We start from the raw sequence: 9,877 nt of genomic DNA, 5'->3' as shown, positions 1-9,877 counted from the left end.
TTGTAATCTAATGTTCATTTGCGCTAGTGAACAGGGGTTCTAACCCATTTTGAGTAATTTTAGAGTAGTTTTATCATTGAATCTTCAAGTATTAGCTTGTAATTAAATCTTATGGGTTTTTCTTCGTCTATTTCTTTGTTTTCTTCTTTTATTATGAGTAGCTAGACTCATTAGCTAGGGTTGTGGCTCAACCCCAGTGTGAGTATTTGATGGGTCTTGAGTTTTAAGGCTTGAATATCTATGGGTGTTTGATATTTGGAGTAATTTGTGTTTTTCATATTGAATTAGTGGTTGCAACACTACAGAAAATTTGGGCTATGGCAACAGATCTGTAACCGTTGCTATAGATGGTCTATTACAACGGTTCCAACCGTTGAGAAAGGTTATTGGTACTATCAGCACAGTTTAGCACCTGAACCGTTGCATTTGTCCAAAATCTGTTACAATAGATGTTTCTTTGGCAACGTTTTAGACGACCGTAACAATAAGTCTATCTATGGTAACGGTTTCTTGAAATTTTTTATTTATTGCAACGATTATGAATTCCCTCTACTTTTTTCCCCAAAATTTGGACGACTCCCGCTAAAAAGAGACCCACTTTAATTAATTTTCTATTATTTGTTATATTTAATAAAATAAGAGTACAAACCTAATAATACACTACATCCGATATAGTCCACTCAAAACGCCACTCACAACTCTCTCTCCCAAAAATCCTTCCTCGTTACCGGAGATTACGAGGAGAAGACGTTACCACCATCGGCGGCACCGGCGGTGTCAACGCTGGAAAATCTCCTTAAGGCTAATGCTCCTCTTGATAATCCGCTAGGGTTTCTCAAAATGGTGTTCGACTTCATTGGAAGAGAGTCAAATCTGTTCATATGGTGAAAGATAAGTTGAATACTAATCGAAGAGCCCTCGTCTTTGTTGTTCACCTTATTAATTTCTCCCTTCCTTGAAGTTGTGAGTATTTTCTGTTGAAGCTTTGAATCTATCTTAGAAATCTGTTAAGATATTTTTGTACTATAATTTACCCCTTTTTGCAATCAATTTTATGACGAAAACATAAAATTGCATCCTAATTTCATCCTGTTTTCTACTGTAAAAGTCGCACGATTTTCGCCTTTGAAGCAGAATAGTAGCAGGTTTCGCCGTCTTCTTGCCAAGGTAGAATATCCCCTAAGTATAAAATTTTCTTTTTTATTGCTGAATGTATTAAGAATAATTGAGTTCTTATTGTGTTAATTAGCATTATTGATGGTTATCTTGTTCATTCCAAAGTGCCCTTTAATCTGCGATAATTTCTGGAATATGGGATTGTTGTTATGGTTGATGTTAAATTGCTTAACCGTGATTTCTATTTCTAAGAAAATTTTGTGTGATTACCTCTTTCTATTAATTCTTGTTTTAGCTCGAGGAGATTCTCATCTATTGGATCCATATAGAGTCTTTGATCCAATAATAGTGTGATGAGCTAAATGTAGAGTATCAAAATATTGGGGATATCAGAATAAATAATTTAATAAAAAGAGAAAATTAAAAGAAATGTTGTCTTTGTTAATCAAAATTGTTGCCTTTGTTATACGTACGTAGTGCTATATTTTAACTGATTACTATATAATTTCAAGATTGGTATGTAGCCAATTCACCTTCACCATTGACTTAATATTTTCTTTTACTGTTGTTAGCTTTCTGAATACCATTGTGATTTTTCTTTTTTACAAATATTTATATGATTGCTTTGGTCTTTTGTGACTGAATTATTGGAAAGAATTCGGCTTATATGTGGAATAAGCTTTCAGCTTCTGTCTTTGAGTAACTTTATGTCAAATTCTTTGTTGTGCTAATCTGCTTTCAATTATATCTTCTATCTCTTTTTGGTTTCTTGAGCCCCTTTTAGTCTTTTTTAATATTTTCCCTTTTTTGGATATTCTTATGTTGGACCTTTTCTTTGTGAATTATTTTGGAGTTTTGTCTGATTTTTAATTTACTGCATTAGTTGATTGCAAAAGACTTTCTTGAAATAATTTCAGGTATATCTTTCTTAATTTAGTAGACACTGAAGTATGGACTAATGCATCAGTCCAAAAACCGTTAAAATGACTAGCTTCAAATGGAGAATAGATCGATAGAGTTCCGTAGTCTCACTTTAAGGATCTTCTTGAATATTGGAACTCCTATCCTGCCAAGGTAATTATATCCAACTTTTTGCCAACTTTCTTGAATAATTTCCTCGGCACATTCTATTAATTGTTGGGGGTCTTTGTCCTATATGGATCAGGCTTAGTAAAATTTCCTTGAAGCAATTTTATGAGTTTGTTCTTTAAACTCTACAGGAGATGTTCAAATACAATGACTAGTAGGATATGTTCAAATGCTTACTAGTAAAAGAATTAGATTGGCACTTAGACATCTAGACTGGAAGAAATCTTTTCACTTTATTAAGAAAGAAAACAAAAGTTCGAAAAAAAAGGAAGTAGAAGCTTTTCATTCTCAAAATACTGAAACATCCACCATGTGTCATTTCGAGATGTCCATATTAACGTGTCACTAATTCCTGTTTTAGTAATGATGTTAATGTATAACTAATATAAAATTATACATAGTTATTATGTATTCACTGGCTACATCTAAATCTTTAATTCACATGTGTGTTTAGTAAGTTGTTATATAAGTAATTTTCAATCAAAACTAAGAAAATCTATTCATTAAACATACAAACATAGTTGAACAAATTAACTCAAAGAAATTAAAAGAAACATTCTTGTTGGAACTTGGCTTCTGCTAGTTTTTGCCACTGGAGCACTTGACTCACAACCACACCCTAAATATAACGGAAACACCACAAACTTCTCCATTGATCTATCCTTCATATTTTCTTGTACTTATATTAGAAAAGAGTAATCCCAAAATGGAGAAAAAAAAGAAAAGAAACAAGAATCAAAGATACTACGAATAGTTGAAGAGATAAAGAGAGATATTAGGAGATAATGATTGGCTTAGTGAAGAAGATATAATGATATAAGATGTAGAAGAAGATGTGACAGTAAGACACACACACACAATGAAGAAGATTGGTGGAATGAGACATATGAGAGAGTGAGACAAGCCAAAAAGAGAATAATATGTGGGGATAGAGTAGTAGTTAGGTAGCTTTTTAGCGTTCCAGACACAATAGCCAACACTAATTGCTTGTTGCTTCCTTTTCTGTGGATGGTTAAGTTTCTAAACTTTTTCCTTTTGCCTTGTTCGTTATTTACAGTATTTCTCAACCTAATAAACAAAGAATAAGCCTTTTCTTTTTATCTCTCTTTTCCTAAATACCGTTTTGTTTTAATTGATCATGATTTGCTTCTAATTTTCTTTCACTATTAATTTGGGGTTTGGTACTAATATTTTATGAGAGCAAGATCATGAAATCTCCAAGAGTTATATTTAACTTGCATATTTAGGTTTCTAAGTTTGCTCTCATACCTCTGGTGAATCAAGGCAACTTTAATTTGGTGGATAGTGTTTCCTATAAGGTTATTAACTGTGTTTACTGATTTTGGGCTCGTTTGGGCTGACGATGACAAACTGCTTACCAGAATTTGAAACACAACTGTAACAAGTAACCCCCCGACCTATTGTCTCCCATTGTACCATTATGTGTGATGTTGCATGATGCCTCATTGGACCTTTGGCCTTGTCGTCCGTCCGGAGATATCGTAAAATCGGAAGGTAGCAATGGGATGTTAGTGGTATCTTCACCACTCATTGCAATATTGATGGCTGGCAATCTGTAGGGCTGTAGATCACTAGTGAACCTGATGAGTCTATGCAACTTTCTTGAAGTATCAACATGTTATTCTGGCTTTTATTATATGCCAGCATTGTAATTTAAATGAGTAATTTAAAGAGGAATAAAAGGAGAAGTAAACCCAATCATTTCATTATTTGTTAAATAAGATGGATTTTGAAAATTACCCAGAGCATAGAAATACAGTTCCCTGGGTGAGAGCCATTTGCAATGTTGCTTTTGTAATTATTATTCATTTATTGCATAACCCAGATTCCAGTATAATGTGATTGTGCTTTATATATGATTATGTCCCTTTTTTCTTGCCTTGCTCTTTATTTTTGGATCAACACATATAACCTTTTGAACCAGTACCTCTTTACTTTTTTCCCTGTTTCTTTTCATTCTCTAGTGAAGCATATGCTTGAGAGCTGAATCTGTACATTCATAAACAACATCCTGGAAAGCTAGTCTTCTTATTAACTGTTATGTAATTTATGGTGGCTTCTTGGGTGGCTACTGAAAGTTCAAACTTTCCAGGATATGATTTTGTTTTACAAAAGATGAAACCCATGTTCATTTTTTTACCCTTGGTTTTTTGGACTAAGAGAATTATAAGACCGGATTCTCTTGTAGGATAATAATTTTATTTATACTCTTTTGTAGGTGGAGTAGATGAAGAAATGGAAGACGGGGGCAGTGAAGATCTCGACCTTACTTAAGTGAAGTTTGAATTGTTGTAGATGCATGTAGCCTAGGAATGTTTGTTATCAACATTTTAAAACTTTTAACGCTTGAAATATAAAATGTATGTACTTGGTAACATTTTATCACGTTTATGGATATTGCTAGTTTGTTGGACAATTTGGATTATGAATAGTTTTATTTTGTTATTTTTATCAATTTTAGTGTTTTATAGTTTATTGTATATGTAAATATTTATTTACAACAAGGGTAATTTTTTGTTTTAATTAAACTGTTACAATAGTTAAAAGAACTGTTGCCATAGGACTTGCAAATTGTCCCAAAATAATCTATAAACCGTTGCAATAGGTAGTTCAAACCATTGCAATATCGTAAAAAAATTATGCCATATCTATAATAGTTGTAACGGTTTAATAGATATAGTAATGGTTATCCTCCATTGCATTAAACGTTATGGTAACGAAATTTAACCATTGCAGTTGATAAGAATAATTGTTCCAACAGGGAGAGGAAAACCGTTGCGATAGACCACACTATAGCAACGGTTATCTGAACCGTTCCAAGAACCGTTCCTTAAGCTCTATCGGCACGCGGGCTGATGTAACGGGCGCCAAACCGTTGCAGTATCTCTATGGCAACGCTTTTCCTATCTATTGCAACGGTTTTTCATGCGTTGCTATAGGCAAATTTTCTAGTAGTGCAAACACTAATTTATGTCTTTTTGACTTGGGCTCTTCTTGAGAAAGAGGGCTTGAGTATGGGAAATTAGTCCACCAAGGAATTGGGGCATATTCAGGAGATTGATAGCCCCAATTAAAGGGTTAAACCTAGAGATAGTGATACCCGACTTGAACCTCAATTGCTTGCACAAATTATCATACCCAATTGGTCTTGAGAAAGTCAATTAGGGCAAAATCACTCAAACTACCAAGAGGTATAGAGTGGGAAGTTTCATGCATTGGTTATATCGTAATCCCCAGCATGGCAATCTTGCCTTAGACTCGAGAACCCGTTAAGTATCCACCTAGGAGAAAGTCACTTCCCTAGTGTTTCCTTAACCATTTAGACAACCTTTCAAGTATCTTATTCTTAGCTTAATTTAGCATCTTATTAGCATAAAATTAGAAGTAATATCAAAACCAATGATGTTTGGAAGAGTAATTAAGAGCAATTACACATCTCTAGTCTAGATAGGAATCCAATTCCCATTTCTAGCTCCCTGTGAAATTCGATCCCGACCATCTCGGGTAAAAGCTGCTTCGACCACTTTCGCTACTTTGTAGTGGTGCAGGATTGGCTCCGATCATACGCACTTATCACCTCATGTACAAGACATCTCAATTATCAATAATACCAAATCCTAAAGGGAGTTTCCCCCACACAAAGTTAGACAAACCACTTACCTCGAACCGGCTCAAAATCAACCCGAAACCACATTCTTGCCACGAGTACTCGACTCAAAATGGACCAAATCTATTCAATTCAATTGCATAATATAAATAACAATTCAAGTAATTGATTCTACAAATAAATTCTAAGATAATACGCGAAATTAGGTAAAATGACCAAAACGCCCCTCGGGCCCACATTTCGAAATCAAGTAATATTTACATTTTCAGAATCCTCATACTCTCACGAGTCTATACATATAAAGAACACTGAAATCACAGTTCAATTGGCCCCTCAAATACCAATTTTAAGGTCTCTTACTCACAAGCCCTAATTACCCATTTTGCATTGATTTTTCCCTAATGTTTCACCACTAATTAGACCTTTAATCACATATAAACGAGTTATGAAGTCAATAGTATTACCTCCAAGTGATTCTCCTTTGGTTTCCTTCTTCGCGAACGCGGAAGGACCCTCGCATTCGCGACGCACAACTTCACTTGGGTCCAGTTTCCTTCATCACGAACGCGATGTCCTGGTCGCGAACGCGATGCACGATCTCCCCCTCCTTCGCGAACGCGGGAAAAACATCGCGAACGCAAAGCATTAACCTCCCCCCAGCCCCAGCTCCTCTTCCTGAACGCGAGACCCCACTCACGAACGCAAAGAAGGAAACCAGAACTGGGCTGCTGCAATTTTCTGCAATTTCTCTAAGTTCCAAAATAACCGGTTGAGTATCCGAAACACACCCGAGGCCTCCGGGACCTCAACCAAACATGTCAACCAATCCTAAAACATCATTCAAACTTGTTCCAATCTTCGGAATGCACAAAACAACATCAAAACACCAATTTAACATAGGATTCAAGCCTAAGAACTCCAAAGCTCTCAAATTACACTTTCGATCAAAAAGTCTATCAAACCTCGTCCAAATGACCTGAAATTTTGCATACACGTTACATTCAACACTACGGAGCTACTCCAACTTCAGGAATTCCATTGCAACCCCAATATCATAATCTCACTATCGAACTAGAAACTTCAAAAATTCAACTTTCGGCATTTCAAGCCTAAATTAGCTCCGGACCTCCAAAACACAACCCAGATATGCCCCTAAGCCCGAAATCACCCAACGGAGTTAACGGAAGCAACGGAATTCCATTCCGAGACCGTCTTCACACTGCTCTGACTACGGTCCAATTTCTAAAACTTAAACTCTCATTTAGGGACTAAGTGTCCCAAAACTCTCCGAAACTCAAAGCCAAGCATCCCGGCAAATCAAAATAGCATAAAAAACATGGGGAAAACACTTAATAGGGGATCGAAGCATTAATTCTTAAAACGATCGGCCGGGTCGTTATATCCTCCCACACTCATACATTCGTTCATCCTCGAAGGAGCATTGAGGCATACCCCGCCACTGAACCTTCGCTGATGCAATGTTCTTTGACCTCAGCTTTCTAACCTGCCTGTCCAATATTGCCACTGGCTCCTCAACATAAGATACATCCTTGTCCAACTAGACTGAACTGAAATCCAACATTTGCGACGAATCACCGTGATACCTCCGGAGCATCGAAACATAAAACACCAGATGAACTCCTGCTAAGCTGGGAGGTAAGGCAAGCTCATAAGCTACCTCCCCAACACGCCTCAATATCTCAAAAGAGCCAATAAACCTCGGACTCAACTTCCCCTTCATCCCAAATCTCATAACGCCCTTCATATGCGAAACCCGAAGCAGAACCCGCTCTCCAACCATATAGGAAATATCACGAACCTTCCGGTTTGCGTAACTCTTCTGTCTAGACTAGGCTGTATGGAGTCTATCCTGAATTACCTTAACCTTCTCCAAAGCATCCTGAACCAAGTCTGTGCCCAATAATCTAGCCTCACCCGGCTTAAACCAACCTACCAGAGATCTACACCACCTCCCATATAAAGCCTCATATGATGCCATCTAAATGCTATACTGATAGTTGTTGTTGTAGGAAAAATCCGCCAATGGCAAGAACTGATCCCAAGACCCTCCAAACGCAATCACACATGCACGGAGCATATCCTCAAGAATCTGAATAGTGCACTCGGATTGTCCGTCCGTCTGAGGGTGAAATATTGTACTCAACTCTACCTGAGAACCCAACTCATGTTGTACAGCCCTTCAAAATCGTGACGTAAACTGAGTACCTCTATCTGAAATGATGGAAACTAGAATACCATCCAGACGAACAATCTCCCGGATATAAATCTCTGCCAACCGCTTCGAAGAGTAAGTATTACACACAGGAATGAAGTGCGCAAACTTGGTCAGCCGATCCACAATCACCCAAATAACATCGAACTTTCTCAAAGTCCGTGGGAGCCCAACTACAAAGTCCATGGTGATCTGCTCCCACTTCCACTCCGGAATCTCTATCTGCTGAACCAACCCACCTGGTCTCTAGTGCTCATACTTTACCTGCTGATAGTTGAGGTCCGAGCTACAAATCTAACTATATCTTTCTTCATCCGCCTCCACCAATAGTGCTGTCTCAAATCCTGATACATCTTCGTGGCACCTGGATGAATGGAATACCGCGAACTATAGGCCTCATCTAGAATCAACTCCTGAATACCATCAACATTGGGTACACAAATTCGACCCTGCATCCTCAATACCCCGTCATCACCAATAGTCACATCTCTGGCATAACCATGATGAACCTTGTCCTTGAGGACAAGCAAATGAGGGTCATCATACTGACGCTCCTTGATACGATCAAATAAGGAAGACCGAGAAACCATGCAAGCTAGAACCCGACTGGGTTCCAAAAGAACCAATCTCACAAACCGGCTGGCTAGGGCCTGAACATCCATCGCCATGGGCCTCTCCGATGCTGGTAAATAAGCCAAACTCCCCAAACTCTTTGGCCAATGACTCAAGGCATCGGCCACCATATTGGCCTTGCCCAGATGATACAAAATAGTGATATCATAGTCCTTCAACAACTCTAAACACCTCCTATGGCGCAAGTTAAGATCCTTTTGCTTGAACAGGTGCTGCAAGCTCCGATAATCAGTATAAATCTCACAAGGAACATCGTACAAATAATAACGCCATATCTTTATGGCGTGAACAATGGAAGCTAGCTCGAGATCATGGACAGGGTAATTCTTTTCATATACTTTCAACTATCTGGACGCGTAGGCAATTACCCTACCGTCCTACATTTAAAACGCTCCAATGCCAATCCTCGAGGCATCACAATAGACAGTATAAGAACCCGAACCTGTAGGCAATATCAAAACTGGGAATGTAGTCAAAGCTGTCTTGAGCTTCTAAAAGGTCGCCTCACATTTTTCCGTCCACTAGAACGAGCACCCTTCTGGGTCAGCTTGGTCATAGGGGCTGCAATCGATGAAAACCCCTCCATAAAATGACGGTAGTAACCCACCAAGCTAAGAAAACTGCGGATCTCTATAGCTGAGGATGGTCTAGACCAACTCTCACTACCTCTACTTCTTCGGATCCACCTGAATACCCTCACTCGATACCGCGTGGCCTAAGAATGCCACGGAATCCAACCAAAACTCACATTTTGAGAACTTTGCATATAACTTCTTTTCCCTCAGAGTCTGGAGCACTGTCCTCAGGTGCAGCTCATGATCTTCCCAACTCCGGGAATACACCAGAATATCGTCAATAAAGACGATGACGAACGAGTCAAGATATGGCCGGAACACACTATGCATCAGATGCATAAAGGCTGATAGGGCATTGGTCAGCCCAAATGGCATAACAAGGAACTCGTAATGACCATACCGAGTCCTGAAAGTAATCTTCGAAATATCTGGCTCTCGAATTTTCAACTGATGGTAACCTGAGTGCAAGTCAATCTTAGAAAACACCCGTGCACCCTAAAGCTGGTCAAACAGATCATCAATATGAGGTAAAAGATAACGATTCTTCATTGTAACTTTGTTCAACTAGAGATAATCAATACACATACGCATAGAACCATCCTT

At 38.2% G+C, this 9,877-nt stretch overlaps 1 long non-coding RNA gene across 1 annotated transcript; it reads left to right on the top strand.

Annotated features, from left to right (window-relative positions):
- Positions 1–650: 650 nt before the first annotated feature.
- LOC107774082 (uncharacterized) lies at positions 651–4,642 on the top strand. Its single transcript, XR_001645436.2, has 4 exons — positions 651–963; positions 1,109–1,167; positions 2,034–2,190; positions 4,445–4,642. It is a non-coding gene; the product is annotated as an uncharacterized LOC107774082 (long non-coding RNA).
- The last annotated feature ends 5,235 nt before the right edge of the window (positions 4,643–9,877 follow it).

The sequence above is a fragment of the Nicotiana tabacum genome, chromosome 20 (assembly GCF_000715075.1).
Source record: "Nicotiana tabacum cultivar K326 chromosome 20, ASM71507v2, whole genome shotgun sequence".
Taxonomy (NCBI): domain Eukaryota; kingdom Viridiplantae; phylum Streptophyta; class Magnoliopsida; order Solanales; family Solanaceae; genus Nicotiana; species Nicotiana tabacum.
The sequence above is the reverse complement of the archived record's forward strand: the minus strand, read 5'-3'. Positions and strand labels throughout refer to the sequence as shown.